The following is a 5,567-nucleotide window of genomic DNA, read 5'->3' on the forward strand; positions in this document are numbered from 1 at the left end:
CGCATGAAAGTGATGGGCCGTATGAAACCGCAGCAGGGCCTTGGCGCGGCCAGGGGCGTGACACATTCAATAGAATGAGCTCTGTAGAAAAGCTTCAGTAACTTGTTCAGTATTCATCTTATTACAAGATTTCAATATTATATCTTTGCTCAATCAATTCATAATAATTAAAATATTTCTATAACTCTTACTCTCAGATAGATTAACAGCAAAGTCAATCACTACATCTTATCAGATTCTATCAGAAATATTAAGTAATTTCAGTAGATCTTTTCTACAGTTCTTTTATAAGATAATAAAAGAATAGTAGTTGCAGTTTCAGACAAAACATCTGATACTGTTTAATATCTCAGATTAATAGAACTCTCAGAAGATCATTCTATACAGTTATTCACAGTCTGAATAATCAGTTATATACAAATCATGCATCTCTTGCATTATTCAGATGTATAAGAGTTCAGAGTGAGAGACTCAGTGTTATTCACAGAATTATAGAGTGTTATTATTATTGATTAAATATTCTGAGATGTCAGTTCTTATACATAATTCTGAAACAAATCAGAGTGCTTCTTATTATACTGCTTCAGTGAGTGCTTAGAGAAGTTCATTAGTTTAAGCTACTGTATACTATAGCTCATCTAATGTAGATTCAGAAGAAGTTGAGATATCAGTAACAGTTCTAATCAGAGAAGCATATATAGTGCTGTAAGCTGTTTTATCTTAATCAACTAGTATCTTCAGATTCAAGAGTCAGTGCTCTCAGTTCATTCAGTAAGTATCTATTATATCAGATAATATATTCTGCTCTCATTATAAGAGAGTATCTGTCATCAAGTTCTGACTGTCAGAACAGTAGTATATTATAAAATAAAAGCAGCTTAAGAACTCAGATTATTATATCTATCATTCAGTAAGTTTATAGATAGTTATGAAGTATTTGAGATTCTTATAATCTATAACTATCTCAAATTCAGAGACACTTTGAAGTTCAGAGTCTCATTCTTCTAAATAGTATACAATTATAAGAAGTTTCTTATCATAGATCTTATAATTGCATTCAGCAGAACTCAGTTTCTTAAATATGAAGATACATAATTATAGAATATCTTTATTATTATATTACAATATCACTTCTTCTATCATATAGTCAGAGAAATCAGCTTCAATAACTGTCTTATGATCAGAATTAAATATTATCAGTAGAGAAGTATTAATGAATATTTTCTTTATCTGTATAAATACAGCTTCAGCATTCACTGATTATTGAAATACTAAGTCTTTCTTAGTGAGATCTGTAAGTGATCTCACAATATCTGAGAAGTTTCATATAAATCACTGATAGAAGTTAGTAAATCTGATGAAGCTTTGTACATCTTTCACAGTACACAGAGCTTTTCATTCAAGAATGATGAAGACTTTCTCAGAATTCATTTGAATTCTCTTATCAGCTTCTATAATAAAACTCAGATACTTGATACTCTTGACTTTAAAATCACACTCATTAATATCTATCAGTAGTTCTGCTTCTCATAGTCATTATAATATCTTTTATATATATTCTTAGTATTCTTTTCTGAATTCATTGATGAAGATGAGAATGTTATCTAGATAAGCAGATATAAACTTATTAAGAAAATCTCAGAATACTCAGTTGATATACTTCTGAAATGTACTGAGAGTGTTAGTCAGTTCAAAGAGTGTGACTATTCATTTAAAGAGACTATAACATGTTCAGAATACTGTAAGTCATTCATCTTCTTCAGTGATACAAATTTTATAAAACATAGTAATAATATCTAACTTTATAAATCATTGAGCTTATCTGATCTGTGCTAGGGTTTCATTGATAAGAGATAAGAGATATTAATCTTTCTTTATCAATCTATTCAGATCTCAGTAGTTCACACAGAATCAGAGTTCTTTATCTGATTTCTTTGCAAAGAGAATAGAGACTGCAGTGAAAGAGTTGCTAATACATATAAATTTTTTATTCAACAGATTATTGAGTGTCTTTCAAAGAAGAAGAAGTTCATCTCAGAACATGTTATAAAGAGAGTCTCATAACAGTTCAGAATTCTTATTATTCTTTTTCTCTAACTTAATACTGTGATTCACTTCAGAATCTTATAAGAGAAGTATATTTATAATATTATCTTATCAGAAGACATCTAGATATTCATGATATTATTAAGAGAGTTTTGTATGAGAATCTGTTATTATAACACAGAATAACTCTTCTAGAGTCTTTTTAATATCAGTCAGACTGACAGAATAGATTGATATATAATTCTGCTATCAGTGAACTTGTCAGTGACTCTATCAGTGATTTTAATGATGACTTCTTTTTCAGAGTATTTTATAAGTATTGACAGAGATCTGTGTAAGATTCATAGTCTTATAAATATTATCTTCATGAATTCTAACATTATTAGAGAATATCAAGCTTCTGTTTCAAGTATTTAGCAAGATGTCTTATTCAGATAGTCAGACAAGTTCTAATATAAGATTATAATCAAGATTATTAACTTTATATATATAGATATCTTTATATTGATGTTCTTCTATATCTATATTTAGTTTCATTATGTAATAGATACAAACATCTTTCAGATCATCAAATTCTGTAAGAAGTCAGAGTTTTGATAAAGAAATACACTGAAGATTATAATATCTTACAACTAAAGATTTTGTTATTGCATAGTAGCATAGACTGCTGTCTATCATGACTTTCATATTATATATATTATCAATCACAGTAGATACAAGAATTGTATTTATTATTATCTTCTCTTTAAATTATTATCATCTGATCTCTTCAAGCTTCTGTTTACAAATTTGAACAGAAGCTAATCTTTTCTCTGTTTCACTGAGACATTCTCATAATTATTCTCTGAATCTTTCTCTAATGTAATGTGATTGACACAAACAGACACTGATCTTTCTCTCAAGTGTGAAGATATATAGATTAATCAGCAGTTGAAAGCAATGTATTCTGATCAGTTACAGTTAATGCATACTTCATATTGATGTCAATCAGTGACTTCTTCAGAAGTGATCTCAGAGACTTAAAAGTCTGTTCAAACAGCAGAAACTCTTGCTTATGTATAGATATTTGAATCTATTCAGTTCATAGCCTCTGCATCATTGTTCTTCAATACAGATGTATAAGTGACTGAGATGTAACATCTTCTATCACTGTTCTGTATACTCTTAAGCTTGATAAGACAGTTATTCAATGTTCAGAGCTGTGTGCAGAAGTCTTCATAAGTCTGGTCTTTGTCTACACTTACAAGAGTCTATAAGAGTTTAAAAGTCAATGTCTTCTTAAGTATATTAATCTTTATTTAATTCTCTCAAGATTGATCATCTGCTTCTAGAATCTTGATATTGAAGTCAGAAATGAATATTATAAGAGAAGTGTTCCTCTGTCAGACACTCTGTAACTAATTTAATACTTTCTATTATATAGCAGTGTCTTGAAACAGAATATCAAGATATCTCATAATATTATCAGATATTTACAACACTGATTCACATGCTTTTATTCATAAATGAAACTTCTGTTTCATGTGATCTTTCAATCATTCATTAATATATCAATCTTGATTAATTAATAAACTGATGAAATCTTCATCTACACTCAGTTTTATAAGTATTTTCATTCTTCATAATGAGTAGAGAGTGAGATTGAAAGTATTAAAATATACAGAAGTATCTAAGCATTCTTTCAGCACTTTTGTATTCAATTCTATAGATGTTGAAATCACATAAGTTAATCATTGAATCTCTTTATATTAAAGTTGTTAAGTTACATGCATATCAGCTATTTATTATTATTATAATTTCAATATTACTTAGAGTCACTGTGATATTATATTTATACTTGCATTTAAGAGTTGTATATTATTATTAGACATGATTATATTAATCATTGAATGTATAATATCTGTGAAATCTGAAGAAGTATAATTATATTCTTATATATCTGAGTGTCAGAACTCTCAGATCTTTCACTGATATTCTTTTATAAAATCTTATTCTTCTCATAAGATCTTGTTACAGAGTTAGAATAACTGATGAGCAAGCTTCTATCTGAGAACTCAGTGTTCACTTAACTATTTAACTGTTTCTCTATTTCTTATACATTGTTACATATTCAGATATCTCTCAATGAATAATCATTTCTAATAAGAAGATAATGTATGAATAATCATTTTCTAATAAGAAGATAATAAATGTTTTTATAGTGTAAGAGACCTATACTGAATAGATCAGTATAATATTGATAGGTCTTATATAACAAAGATAAAAATGTTAAAGAAGGAAAGAAAGAGAAAGTGCAAGAATCAGTGATTAAGATGGATATTTATACGTGTATATGATGGCGTACGCGGTGGAGCTTCGGAGCGGAAGAATATACGCGCGTTCATAGCGGCCGAGGATCGGCGATCGGGAATGGAAGAATCTATGAAGTGTAATGAAATAGTCTATATAATTGATCGGGCGCAGCCCGCCACAAGAACATATAATATGATCACATGAGCGTGACTGAATCTGGTGAGAGAGAATGTAATTCAGAAGAATGTATGACTGCTGAATAATAATGCAGCCACTTCTGAACTTGCTTATGAATGTAAAGAGGTCATAGCAGCCATCAATTAATTTAGTGTACAGTATATAAGAAGCCGGTGTACGCCTGTAATCGTACACTGGCTTAAGCAATCTTTGAATCACATCATTACTATCATTATATTCATTTTATATTCAGATATATTAATATCAGATTTCTTTTAAAATCAGTGATTTATCTTATTAAATCTATTAGATGAAAGAGTTCAGAGAGATCTAGTAGAGCAGAATTCATAGTAATATTTATTTTCAGAATCTTAATAAAATTCTGATAAATTTATAATATAAATTTTAACAAATTACAGAAATATAATTTTAAAATAAAGAAAGTAGTTTAATGGTTAATATTAAATTAATATAGATTATCACTGATTACAGCTCTTATTAATATATCTCTTTTTAATAATTCAATTCTATCTCTTTATTTTATCAAGACTACTTATTCACTTCATTTATATCTTTTTAACTATATAACTTTTTTCTACAAATTATATCAGAAAGTAATTATTATTATTATTATTATTATTATTCTTTCATTATACTTATATACAAGCGGAGCTTATGATGAGTCCTTGCGTGATGTTAAATACAGGTCAAGTGTTAGTTATACAGGAGGAAATACAGGTGTTGAGACCACACCAAGATAACAAGAACATAGGAAAATACAAAGGAGTGACAATTAGATACATGCAATAATAACTTCCCAGCCCAGGAACATAGAGTGATTCATTGAAGCAATTTGTACACCTCTGTATTTATTAGAAACCTGAGGTGCTTGAGTTCCGGATTTAATGTATTCCTGCGGGTTTCGAACCCACGCGCCTTGGTTTCCCCCGGCAAGGCGCTACCGGGTGGCCGCATTAACCATTCGGCCACCGGGGCATATCAGAAAGTAAGATATCATGTCTGTTTAATTAAAATCTGAAACACTATCTGTT

This window comes from Blastomyces gilchristii (assembly GCF_000003855.2).
Source record: "Blastomyces gilchristii SLH14081 genomic scaffold supercont1.2, whole genome shotgun sequence".
NCBI lineage: Eukaryota > Fungi > Ascomycota > Eurotiomycetes > Onygenales > Ajellomycetaceae > Blastomyces > Blastomyces gilchristii.